The sequence below is a fragment of the Leuciscus leuciscus genome, assembly GCF_965113295.1.
Source record: "Leuciscus leuciscus genome assembly, chromosome: 5".
NCBI lineage: Eukaryota > Metazoa > Chordata > Actinopteri > Cypriniformes > Leuciscidae > Leuciscus > Leuciscus leuciscus.
In genome coordinates this window covers 36,028,761-36,043,557 of record NC_138729.1, presented here as the reverse complement: position 1 = coordinate 36,043,557, position 14,797 = coordinate 36,028,761, and positions in this window count along the sequence as shown.

Here is a 14,797-nt window from a genome sequence, read left to right as displayed (position 1 = left end):
TTTTTTTTGGTTTTTTTTTACCTTGCTTGCTGATCTCTCTCTCGGTGAAGTGAATTCCCGTCTCTTCCCCGGGCCAGACACGAACGTCGCGATCCAACAAAAGACAGACCCCATTACCTACACTGGATGTCTGTCTGACGCGACACGACAAATCCCAGACAGTGTAGTGATGCGCCGCGGCCGTTATATTTCAGACGTAGTCCGATACGAGTCCAAGCGCTCGCACTAGTTCTTACAAGGGATAAACAGGTTTGCATTTAAAGGTCCGGTCGCTTCAATGTGTCCAATATAGACAGCCTCTGGCTATTATAGCGTTGTAGACACGTGGTGTAAGGCAAAAATTAGGAAATAAAAAGCACGGTGGAATGGTGCCAGCCAGAGAGGCAGTTACGTCAAATACAGTAGTATACAGCAAATTTAAAAAATACAGTAAGTCTCTGTATGTGGTGTTAGACGTCACAGAAAATTCCCATGATGCAATTGGAATCACAGTTATTTACTGTAAAGAGAAATAGCAGTATAATACTGGGGGATTTAAAGTAAATAACTGTAGAAATTACAGAAAAGTCTAACAGTGCAATTACTGCTTGACACTCACTCTCTGAAGAGAGAGCGGCACCATTGCATCATCTATTTCCAGTTGGGTTATTAGGCGTGACTGTCTTGAGCATCTTGGTGTCTGAAGTGATTAAGGGAATGTGTGCTGATGGGAGAAGGGAGCTATCGGGTGCATTGCCCCTGTGCATCCATCATGATTATGTGAAACTTGGGAATGCTCCACCCCGGTCTGCTTCGCTGAGTGATAATAATGATGCTACGAGTGATTGTGGAGGCTGGTGTGTAGATAGAAAAGCACCACTGTGATTTTCCATGTATTGTTGTTATAACATATTTAGTTTCAAATTGTGAACCATGATGTCTGTAATACTGAACAAAACTGATGATACTGTATCATGAATAGTTTGAGAACAATCTTGGCATATTGCTGCTCCAACTCTTTTATTGTAGGCCTACTTTAAAAAATATTGGCGTAAAAACAACAAAATTAGCAAGTAACATATTGAATTAAACATGACATTTTAAAGTAAACAGACTGGAATATAATTTTATTGTAAAACATACTTCAATAATAATCTTTGTTTTACTTACTTTCAACTTAGAATTTTTGGACAGTGTAAAAAGAATACGTTTTGATTTAAACTGGTTTAAGTATAATTCCAAGAGTTGCTACTGATATTTATCATTTTTTCACTCCGTTTGTGCGATCTAGACAGGAGGTCAGTCTAGTTGTGGGGTTTTACAGTGACTATTTATGCAGGTTACATTGTTACGCTAGTTGGCGTCTTTATGAGGGAGTCATTAAACCAAGTATTCAACCGATTCATATAAAAACACTGAATCATTGAGTCCTTATCGGGGTCTCATTTCTAGGCTGCACCCTCTGGAGGTCGCATTCGTTGGCTGCATATATCTTCAAGGCTGTGTCATTTCAGAAAAGCAACACTGATTCATTCAGGAATGAAATAAGTGACTTTCTTTATAAGTGATTCATTGAATCATTCACTCTACTGATTCAGTCAGGAATGCCACTACTGTGTTATTTGAAGATGATGACCAGAAGATGAGTGTTGGAGCGATTTTCATGATTTTAAAGGGTGCAAAAAGAAAAGCCAAATGTCCTGAAAGAAAGTAAATGAATTGACCAAAAATAACCCCCAAAAAAGCAGCTAGATGACTCCGAACATATGCATGCCGTCTCCTCTCAACTGAACTGGTATACTTTAATCCTCTAGGGCTAGAACAGGTGCGGTCAAATGTCATTCAGCTTCACTTTTCATTGCTTTTGAAGACTAGCACTCATCCAATGCAGGGTCTGAATCGGTAGGTTCTCGATCCATGAGCAGCGTTTATAGAAACAAGCAAAGATAATGCAATAGACACACTGGCAGAGATTGTCAGCAGGGAATCCAAGACAGCAAATCCGAAAGGCCTGAGACAATAAACAGCTTGTAGTTCACAGGCAGTGGTCAGTGACGGGATAACCAGCAAACATAATCCAAAGCACAACAATAGTCCAAGGCAGGCAGTCCAACAAAAGAGTAACAGGCTCAGAATTGTAACAACAGCAAAACAATACTTCACAATAAGTATATAGTCCAAAGGCTATGACAAACAGCTGGAGCCCATAATGAGCCTGCACAGAGGATTCTGGGGAATGAAGTCCAAGAACGAAGCAGTTCAAAATTCAAAGGATAGGAATTTAGGTGAAGGTGCAAGTGGAGACAGTACCTGTTCAGCAGGTGTAACACATACATTTACAGTTTATAGTTTATAGTTGAGTTAACCGATCTAGTTTACTGAGATTAAATTCCATGTTTATTTTTCTTACTCAGTTGACACCAGTCACCATGGTATGCCAAAGTTGAACAAATTATTGCACCTTGTTTTCATTCCCATCAGATTAAATATGCCAGTCTATGGATTATACAAATTGATTACCAAAAAAAAAAAAGGACAAGTTTTCTCATACCTCAGTTCCAGCTCGTACCAACACACTGACAGTAATGCACTTGCAATAGCATTATATGAAATTCAAGACACAAGATGGAAGGGGCTTGTTCATCTAATCACATTCTCAGCTTTCCTTTTTCCGATGACGTCGCTCAAGCATCCATCCTTCTCCGCTTCTCCACCTTAGGCCTAAATTCATCGCACTATGGGGCTCGTTGTCAATTTAAGAACAAACTGTACCCTTGGACTGCATGGCAAACCTGTTGATCTATGGTTATATGATCAAGTGAACTTGTGAAATGGGGCATCATTGTAGTCTTTCTTAAAGTCTGCATGAAAATGAATTCTTTTCTTCCATATTTTGAAATATATCCGAGTAGAACAAACAAAAATGTACGGCAGGACTTTATTTTCTCCATTGGGAATTTATTGGATTGTTGTATGGTTGTGGTTTGCTATTGACCTCATGTGAGAGACAGGTTATCCTGAAAAAAAAAAGAGAAGAGATGAGATGTCGCTCCAAGTGGGAGGGGAAGTTATTTAGATCAAAGATTATGAGGGCACATGAATTTTTAAAAAATAATAATGTGCACAGATACATAATTTATCGCAAATACTTCAATATTCCATAAAAAACAAGAATTGTCCATTTTGATTTCATGCTATTTGGCTACTAGCACCAAATGAAATTGCAAAAATAGTGACGTTTCCAGATTGTTTCCCCACAGGCCCCAAACTCACACCACATTTTTTGAGTGACAATCACGTGTTGGCTGCTGTCAGATTCTTTTATGCTGTTTACTCAAGAGCGTCAGGCTGTTACTGAGACAGGATATCTGTGTCAGTGATATTTGTCAGGTTGTAGAGACATTTTATACGTGGTATTTCAAAATAGTCACAGTTTTAACTTCAGTGTTTTATCCCAAACACCATTTCAGATTTCTGTTGTTTTGTTGTTGTTGTTGTTGTTGTTGTTGTTTTACTAATATGGATTACACAGCAAGGGGTTCAGGTAGTTCTTGATGTTATTCAGAAAAAGAATCAGACTTCTGACTGACTTCTGCACTTCTTTTTTGGCACCAGCTGATGCTATCATGCTACTGATTGGCCTAATTTTCCTAATCAGACTGCAGTAATGGCTCATAATTTTGAGAGGCTGTCTTCTCATTTATCTGTGAACACCATCTCAACATCAAAGGGTTTCTCCATTTCAAATGTATGTAGGTCTACCAAACTCCACAACAGGACTTTTTGTTAGCAAAGGGCACTTTGTCAAACTGTTGTGCATTACATGAATACAAAATCAGCATTATTAATTATCATGCTCACTAACCAAAAATGTGTTTTCAAGGCCTGCTGCTCACTAGAGGTGAAAACACATGTTGACGGCGAATATAGGAGTGAGTCATTAATGGATGAGAGCTGCTGAATTGAAACACACCTGTGGCATCGGTTACATAAGTGATATTTGTGCTAAATAACACTGCCTGTACTATTTTGTGTTCCTGCAGCGCATGTAGCCTACTTGTTTTCAACCCGGTTGTTCAGCAAGTTGAGTTACACGTTTTTTTTCCCATGGCCCCGTGCTAATGCACGTGTATCTGCCTGGCCGAGAGCACTTTAACACTAGGCTCGACCAGCAGAGACGTCATGTCCTGACCGAATTTGTGTAGCACAACATTCAGGTTTCTTCTCATCTCTTCGTGCTCCTGCTCTTGTCTCAGCATGCCATGTCTCTCCACATTAGGCCGAGAGCGAGTGTGAATGACCCTGACAGAGTGCTAGCAACTGCTGAGAGTGTTTATTTGCAGTTTTACTGCTGAGAGTGGCTGTTATGTGAGTAGCTGACTGTCCAAAGATGAAAGTTTACTTAAACTCTCATTATTTAAAAGAGTGTGAGGCAGCTTTTGGTAAAGGCTGAATATCTATTACTTAGTTTATTTTGGACATGTTCCAATAAAGCTTGTTCAGGAATTGTCTTGTCATTCATATAATTAGCAAATTATACAAATATTTAGCCACTTACACTATTGTTTGGCCTTATTAACTATATGCTAAAATGGAAAGTGTATATATGAAACTTTTTCTTATTTTTTTATTTGTATTCAGTTTTTATCAGTGTATTTATAAGTAAGAATATGTTTTCGGGTTTGGGCTCAAAAGTTTGGGTTCAGTTAAAGTATTTTTCTGTAATAAATTAATACTTTTATTTAGCAACGATGCATTAAATTAATCTTTATAATGTTACAGATGTGTTATAGCATTTATCAAACTTTTCTGGATTTTTTTAAATCACAAAAATACAAAACAAAAAGCAGCACATCCGTTTTCAACATTGATAATTATAAGAAATGTTTCTTGAGCATATTAGAATGGTTTCTGAAGGATCACATGACACTGAAGACTGGAGTAATGATGCTGAAAATTCAGCTTTGACATCATAAATAACAATAATAAATTACATTTTAATATTACATAATTCATTTTAATATTAATAAATTAAAATTGTAATAATATTTCACAATATTATTGTTTTTATGTTTTTTAATCAAATAAATGCAGCCTTTTGTGAGCATAAAAGGCTTTTTTTTAAACGTAAAAAAATCTTACCAACCCCAAAGAATTCAATGTTCAATATATATTGCTATACAATTCAAAATCACTCCTGAGAGATTCAGGTAGTGCAGGAAAAAACACTTTTCGGCATGCATATTACATTTGCCTTTGTGCCTGAAAGTGTTGCCGTCTTAGTCATAGTTTGTGATTGCTAGTGGCAGGCGTTCCTCTTAATGTCAGGATGAGAGAGGCTTGGAGTTCTGGGCCCAGACATGACCTGTCAAAAAGGGTGAAAGTCTGTGCCTGTCTGTAAGAATACAAGTCCAATATTCACCCAGACAATGTGCCCTTTCTCTAGCCTGGGAAAACCCAGAAAACTTCCGGCAAATTGAGATTTGCTCTGCAAGTAGTCTGGCAAAGAGCTCATTCAAGCCCATTTCTAATCCGTCGAAATCGCGGCACCAGTCAGAAACGTTGGGGCGGGCTTTACATGATGACGATTGCTCTGATTGGTTTTAGATCTATCCAATTGCACCCAGAGGCATTTGAGCGACGTCCGTTGGTGACGCCCCTTTGGAAATGAGTAATTAATGAAGCTTTGCCAGACCATAACTCAGTTACCACTGAGAATGGTCTGGTTTTAACCAGGCTACCCTTTCTCAAAAGGTAGGCCTATTCTCTCTCTCTCTCTCTCTCTCTCTCTCTTTCTCTCATACCCCCTCCCTCTCTAGTTTTTTTTTTTTTCTTATCAACAGTTTTTTCCATAATCTGTGCATTAGACCTCTGTGGTGTTGATAAGACTTTTAGGCAATTAGAAGAGGATCCATCTTAATCCATCAAAGCTGTCCGGCACCAATTTTTTCTCATAGTATCATGAAGGGTAAACTGTCATTGGCCTAGTGCTTTGGACTGGCATTTACATTAAATGGGTTGTGGTGTAATAGATGGCCTAATTTATGGTTTTGAAGGTTGAATCCTCATGGGCGAAGGCATCAGGCGAGAGAAGACACAGTGCGTGCTCACATCTGTCCTAGCAGATTTCATTTTTTGCCACAAGTGACTGCAACGAGTTGGACTGTCAAACTTGGTGCTTTAATTAGCAGATAGGAACAAAAATAGATGTTTGGTGCTGTCATAAACTGTATAGGGTCCTGCATGTCTGTAGTTCTTCTTCATATAGGGACGCTAATAAAACACGACAGTTATTTTAAAGTTAAGGGTAATGGTACCCCAGGACAAAAACTCTCCTGGTTTTCTGCTGAAAGGTCACAGCACAGTATCATAAAGACATTATGAAAAGGATGTCTGCACTTTACTGGCTGACTGAGCTTCATGAGTCATTCGAGTGGTGACACATTGTTTCATTCTTTGGAGGACTGTGAGGTTTTGGTGGCAGGCAGCTGGTATTTTATTTTAGACATTTCATTTGAAGTTTAATGGAATCCCCTCATCGATTTCAGAGTTACTTTCTGACGACATTGTTACATTGTTCACTGAAGCTGTTTAATGGAGCTCTTACATTCTTCATGGTTATGTGTCTGCTGATATACTCCATCTTGACCTTTCAAGATGTCTTTCTGTCTGTTTTAATCTTGTCTCTGAGTAAAAAAAAAAGTGAGATAAACCTCAGCATAATAAATAAAGTCAAAATTTTGAGAAATAAATTAATTCACATTTTGAGATTGAAAAAAATTGCAATGGTGAAAAACCGTGAGATGTAGTCCAAATTACATGAACATAAAGCTGAAAAAAAAAACCCTCACAATTATGATATAAAGAATGGGAAAGAAATTCACAATTGTGACGTGACATTACATTACAATTCTGTGGCATTATAAAATTATTTTTTTCTTTTTCTTTTTTTTTTTTTTTTGAGGCAGACACTTCCGTCCATAATATTCCCTGTCTCTGTTTCTCTTGGACTCTTTTTCTGTTTTTACTTATGTTTTATGCTTAAATCTCCTGGATGATGAAAGGCTCTAATATCTTTTCTGCTCCACAGCTCATTTATCTACAAACACACACACACGCACGCACACACACACACACACACACAGCAATAGGGCCACTTAATTCCACCTCCCTCTCTCCATACACCCCATTTCTCTTCAATCTGTGTGCACGTGAGCCAAACCTATAGCTCACGTCACCTCAGTCTTGTCTTTAATTTATCCTCTTTGCATCGTTCTCATCTTCTCACATTCACTCCCTCGGCCATCTTTAACTTCATCTCACCCTTCTCCTCTGATCATCATCTTCTGCCCTGAGGTTGAGTTTCTTCATCATCGCTTTTGTCATTTACACCACTCCCTTCTATTTTCATTATCCATCCTCCCACCTTGCTTACTTTTTACTCACCTCGAAGCAACAAAATCACTCACAGACACACAGTATAGAAGTATAGCATTCTCCATGGGGCTGTTATTCTTTATTCTATTCCCTATTAGTTTCCATTTCCTGTTGTCCATTAAAAAACTAAATAGAAATATTATAACAATAGGTTACACTTTATTTTAAGGTGCCTTTGTTACAGTGTAATTATTAAAACATGTTCTGAGTAATTCTTCTGTATATAGTTATGGTTAGGGTTAGGGTTTGGTTTACATGTAAGATGTGTAATAGATACACTGTAAAATATAGTGTTACCAATATATGATGGGAAAGTGTAAAACTGTGTAAAACTGCTGCAACTAAATCATCAAAACCACTTAACTTTTCATTCACCCTATGGTGAACATTAAGAATTTGATGTAGCATATAGAACAGATCATTAGGGATAACACATAATGAACTTTATGCATACTTATACATAAAACAGAACATTAAACATTACAAATTTGTATAAAAAAATGGCACCATCATTTCCTTATAGCCATCAGAGTTGACCTACTTAGTGATTCATTTCTTTAGTGATTAAATTGTCTTACCTAATATACTGATGAATCACAATCAAAAGAGAGAGATGGGTGTTCATTTTCTCCCCCTTTTATCGCTCTTATTCTTTTTTTCTCGCTCTCTCTTTTAAAATTAACATTAATAAATGCATTACAGTTTTTCTCAATTGCTAAAACACAATTTCTGAAACCTTGCTCCATTTTCTGAAAACATTAAACACAAAACCTCATCTTCAAGCACTATTTACAAAACCTCTGACTTCTCTTGCAAAATGAAACTTTCGCCTCAAAACAGTTTTACCTGTGTTCAAAATCAAACACTGCTCTCAAATCATAAACAAAGTGATCAAAATGATATACACTATCAAGCAGTCAGTAAACAATACACCAAAAAATAGAAAACACATTGTTCAAAACATAGTTCTCAGGGAGAAGTACATTTTTAAAACAATTTATCTCAAAACAAATTTCATATTTTTTGTCTTTTGATGAACGAAAACATGTTCTATCATAGTAGCTCAAAATTGATCAGAAATTACTACTCTGCTTTGCTCTTTGCAATTTTTTTTTTTGTTCTTCCTGCTCCTTGTACCCCTATTTTTACAGTACTGTACCCTGCCTCTCACAAACTTGTCCTTTGTCTCTGTGATACTGTAATTCTTGTTCTTTGTTGATATGAACCTGCAACCAGTCAAAATCTATTGAGCAGTCAGTACTGTTAACAAATGGAAAGCACAATGTTCAGGGCCATACAATGTGTTCATTGTACAGTATACAGCCTATAATGCACTGTACTACAATACTGAAAGGGACAAAAATCAAAGGACTAAACATGTGATCAGTGTGCTTAAATCAATTTTGAGTGGTTGTGTTCAATCAATGACATGTGTTCTCTATTTGTGTTTACCAGTGTGGATGACGTGCATTAGAGTGCAGAATGTGTTTTGAGAATGAGAATGTGTTTAGAGTTTTGCTGAAAAGTCTAAGTGAGATCTGCAAATTGTGTTTTACCATGTGAAATGGTTTAAGGTATTGACAACAGACTGCACAATTAGCTAAATGAGTTCAGGCAACTGAGAACTTTGTTCAGCCAATGGGTTTTAGTGTTTTAGCAATTGAGAAAAACTGTAATCAACTAACAATGAACAATATTTTCACTGCATTTGTTAATGTTCATCAATATTAACCTCTACATTCATTGTTTAACATTTCAGATTGTGTAAATTAATATGATTTATCAATAAACAATAGTAAAATAACATAAATAAATGTTAAAGCGAAAATGACCTTCAGGACACCTAGTAATGTTAAATAATTGAACCCTATTGCAGAATGTTACTATACACTACTATTTAAATGTTTGGGGCATTTATTCATTCATTCATTCATTCATTCATTCGTTCGTTCGTTTGTTCACTCGTGCATTCATTTGCTCATTCACTTATTCATTCCCTCATTTGCTCATTCACTCATTTGCTCTTCACTCATTCATTCGTTCGTTCATTCATTCATTCATTCATTAATTCATTCATTCATTAAGAAATGAATAGCCTACAGCAAGGATGCATTAAATTAATCAAAAGTGTCAGTAAAGACTTTTACATTGTTACAAAATACATTGTTACAAAATTCAGCTTTGCAGTCATATCAATAAATTGCATTTTTAAATATATTAAAATAGAAAAAGGTTATTTTTTTATTTTTAAAGAAAAAAAAAAGAATGCTCACTTAAACTTTGTACGTTTTTGGGTTACACTTTATTTCGATAGTCCTCTTACTAGGCTAAGTAGGCTAAGTAACTTTGCAACTTCATGTCAACTACTCTAATTAGAGCAGACTGTCAGGTTAGGGTTTGGGTTAGTAGAATAAGTTGCCATGTTTTTGCAAAGTTACTTAATAAAATGTCTTTTGGGGACCATAAAAATAAACAGTTAGCAGATATTAAACAGACTGACTATTAATAATCAAAATAACTAATAAAAAAATGTATGTAATTATTTCAATAGATTTTGGTGTCATTAGCATGGCTGCAACAATGTTAGTCTTATCAGCAGCCCATGCGTGAGGCTTAAGACAGATTACCGTCCCACTCTTCAGCACACTCTCTGGAGGCCACTGGTTATTTTAGAACCAGCCTTGCCTGCTGCATCCTCACCCTATAAACAAGAGCATTCAGACTAAGAGTCATGATTCTGTGCCGATCTATTTCTGCGTCCTTCCCCCAACCCTCCTTCTTCTTGACCTGACAGGTTTTCCTTGCATAAGTGCTCAGTTCCTGTACCGTCCTGCATCTCTGTCCATTTACCTTATCATTGACCCAGATTCCTGCTCTCGTTCTCCTCATACTGTTAGATTAGTATTGATCACAGGGCTACAAATAACTGCCCTTAACTTGTTCACGGCTTTTCCGGGTCAACGTTGCATTGCTTGAGTATAGCGTTTATGCTTGCTGGAAAGTCATGAAAAAGATGTCATGTGTATATCAATCGGATTTTTTTAATACATTTTTTTTATTTATCCATTTTTTTAAGATCTAACAACAGTTTCTCCCTAAATCATTCCGAAGTACTAATCCACTTTTTCAAACCCGTTTGAGACCAGATACCTGTGGTCAAGAGATAGAAATTAGCTTGTGATTGAGACCAGAATATAATGCTGTGGTTTGCCAGCTCTGATCTATCTCCCAACACCTGCTATTGGCAAATCTGTAAATCCTCTGCACTTCAATTACAGAAAACAACAGTAATGCACAGCCCCATTTACACCCACATAAAGTGCCTACCCTTCCCTGAAAACAAATTACTGTTCGCTCCAGTGATACAACGAGGTCCAGTGATACAACAAGACCTCCACTTTATGTGGTCAGCAAAATAGAGGTCAGTTTCAAGTGAACCAATTAATCTTTTCCCATGGGCTTGAGAATGCAAATTGCACAATTTGTTAAGTAAGGATGATGCTTTCTGAACAGAAGACCATTGAAAAGCTGAATGTATTCCTAATGGAAATGAAAACTGGGTTATACTAGTCTCGCTCACCAGGCTTTTGACTACAGAATTAGATCTGATCCATTTTAAGCTTATTCTGGCCAATGTTTGACATGTAAAGCAACCATCCTCGGTTTGTTTCATTTGTGTTTATGTGCGTATTGTATCAACCAAGTACCTTTTAAGTTCGACCTGGTTTCCAAGAACGAACAAAAAAAGTTGTGTGCCATAAAGACGCAGCCAATCAGTTTAGACTTTAGAGCTTGTCAGATTCTCTTTTTTTGTGTGTGAAATATGCAGTATAATATGCAGTGAACACTCAAGCTGATTGATGATATGAAATTTACCACTCTTTATAGTCCTTGTAAACATGTCTCATAGTGATACAAATTATTGATGTCCTTTTTTATTTCACTTTCCTATTAGCCTAATGGATTATACTTAGTGGATTTTTATATCCTATTTTTCAAAAATACACAGAAAAGGTGACTTCCAGTATACCGTTGACCCATTCACTATATGTGGCTAGTATATCAGTGGTTTGTGACCTGTCCTTTAGTCACGGCCCTGTTCTACATTTCACACTCCATTAGCCATATAAATCCATTTTATTCTGCTCAGAATATGTTAGCTGCACCTTCCTGAAGCAGTAATACTACGGTACGTGAAACCAATAGACCCTTTAACGGTTGGACATCAAAGTGTACATTACTTATATCCCACAAACTATTCTCTGTGCTGCCTTAGAAATAATAATCCCTTTTGTTTGAACACCAGTGTGTGTTATGTTATGTTGGATTATGCTCCTTATAGGAGGAGCTCTGACATTTGAATGGTTTCAATCGATCAGGACTCTCATAACGCGCATGAGCCCCACAGAGGATCCAATGTTCTGAGACGGGTGGGGGGGGGGTTGTATGAAGGTCAGAGACAGCAGGGCCGAATGAACGTCAGGCTGCTATTGCTCCATGGTGGACACACAACATTAAACCCATGTATGATGAGCAGCCAGACTTGATGGTGCTGAAGGGAGAAGACTCATAAAATGCTTGATTATTGCCTTCTGTTCCTCAAGGTCTTACAACATTTCTGGGAAAGTATGAGCAGCCCCATATGAAAGATTTGTGCTTGCACGTGTTGCCTACGTGGTGAAATTCATTGAACCTTCTACTTGCAATGTATAATGGTAAATCTGTTACTAAATATTTGGCCTAATATATATAAAAAAAATGTTTTATCAATAACAGAACAAATTTATATATAGAAAGAGTCTTGAGGATGATGACAATTCAGAATGATTAAAGTGTTTATTGCTACTGCTATTGTTAATAATAGTTGTTTTATTGGGCTGTTAACACAGTTCTTTATGGGTTTTCTGTCAGGTAAAAGTGACCCAGTAAACAAAGCATTACACTGATCGACTAAGACATTCAGCCTGAAGATGCTCCCTGAAATGAATGTAGGCTACTGTAACTTTGGATGAAAAGTATCTGCTAGACCAGGTGTTTTCCAAAAGTTAAGAGGGAAAAATATTTTAACTGTAAGAAAATAGTGTGGTTAGTTTCAAAAGATTGAAGTAAGATTTTAAAAATGTTTTTGAAAGTCTCATGCTCACCAAGGCTGCATTTATTTGATGAAATAATAATAAAAATAATAATACAGTACAACGTGTTGTTTTCTATTTTAACATTTTATAATGTTGGCCTAATTTATTTGTGATAATAACAAAGCTGAATTTTCAACAGCCTCCAAGTCTTCAGTGTCACATGACCAAAACGCTTTTTAGTGTCACTGCTTTAAAAGTGGCAGGTAAGTGTGAATCAAACAAGACACTGCCATCTAACGGACAGATTGTGTCACTACCGTTCTTGGCAAAATGGTGACAGATTTGTACCGGTAAATAAGATTTTCTAGTTTTGAACGATTTGTGATTGTTATTTATGTCTCTCTTTTCGACAAACTGAACAAATATGTAAACAATGTATCTTTGGAGAGACTTAATTTAGATTTAAGCTCTGTTCCCAAACCTGATGAGCTATATCTCACTCCTTACTAAAACTGTCATGGTACCTCAATAATGTCTGATATGAAATTATCTACATAGGCAGCAACTCCTCCATCCACTACGAATAGTGCTTTAAAAAGCTTGGATTGTGTTTTATTCTTTCACATAGCTTGTTGTAGTGCATTGTGGGATTGTTGTGTGGTCTGTACAGAAGAAACAGCATGTATCTCTGTATCTGATGTTGTCTTTGTGTCTTTGTTGTGTAATAGTCACATAGTAGATTCAGCCAAAAGAAACTGACATAAATGATCATGGGCTTGGCAGAAAAAACAGGCACACTGGGAGTTACATAAACACAGGATTGACATCCAGAAAACAGAAAATAACTTTCTAATATTCCAAATCTTATACTGTTAATATTAACATTCTAATCACCCTGTGACAGTACAATAGATATAAATTGTGTAAATTGCTTGTAAATTAGTTTTCTAGTCATAAATCACTGATTGATAAAACAAGGGAAAGAGACATGCTCTGCACCAACAGAAACCTGAAGAAAAGTCAGTGTTTATTTATTCATTCACATCTGTTAAGTGTTTTGGTACAGCTGGAAACAAACACAGGCCGTTGTCTAAACACCAAAGGCACCAGTAACATTGTTCAATTTTGTTTTCAGGTCAAGTAAAGACAAAATGAAGAGTGCATAAAATTAATGTCTGCGAGAAAAGAGGCGATGATATGACATTCAAACAGAGATTCCGTGACTCTTTATTTCTAAAGAAACATACGAATCACGACTGCGGAGAACTCTGAAAATCACTCAAGACATGTCCATTATAATGTCTGTTCAAACTAGGGGTGGGTGAAATGGCAAAATATCATATCACGATTTTTTTCAGGAAAGTCACGATTCACGATTTTATCACGATTCTTTTTCATGTTGGTTTTACTATTTTGCAAGTGGCTGAGCATTACAGCCAAACTAATGTCCCTATTTTAAAAACAAAGCCTTACAAGGAAACATTATATAAAATAAAAAAGAATGGCAGACATTTAGGCCAAAGTGGCGAAGATAAAAATCTTTGTCATTATCTTCTTTGTTATTAAAAGATAAGAACATACACATTACATATACACAACATATAATATACAAATGAACATGGACACCGGCACAGGAATGGACAACGACATGGACACGCCGTCACAAAGAACGTGAATTTGACTTGGTTGACTCACCAACAGCGGTTACACAAACAAAACTAGACATGATACGATGGAAACATGAGGGCTATTTATACACCAAGACTAATGACTAACAAAAAACACCTGTGAACAATCAAGACAATCAACCAATAAGAATATGACACTAGGGGTACAGCAATACAGAGCAATACAGCCAAACTAATGTCCCCCCACCGGCACGGACACTGGCACGGACATCGGCACTGACACCGGCAACGGCACGGACACTGGCACGTACACCGGCACGGACACTGGCACCGACACGGACACCGGCACGGACACCGGCACGGACACTGGCACCGACACGGACACGGACACCGGCAACGGCACGGACATTTGCACAGACTTGAAAAATATATCACGATTTTTTTCAGGAAAATCATGATTAATGATTTTATCACGATTCTTTTTCATGTTGGTTTTACTATTTTGCAAGTGACTGAGCATCACAGCCAAACTAATGATCCTATTTTAAAAAACAAAACCTTACAAGGCAACAAAATATAAAATAAAAAAGAATGGCAGACATTTATAGGCCAAAGTGGCCTTCATTCAGGAAAGAAATTAAATGAACAAATATTAAAATAAAACATTACTTAGATTTC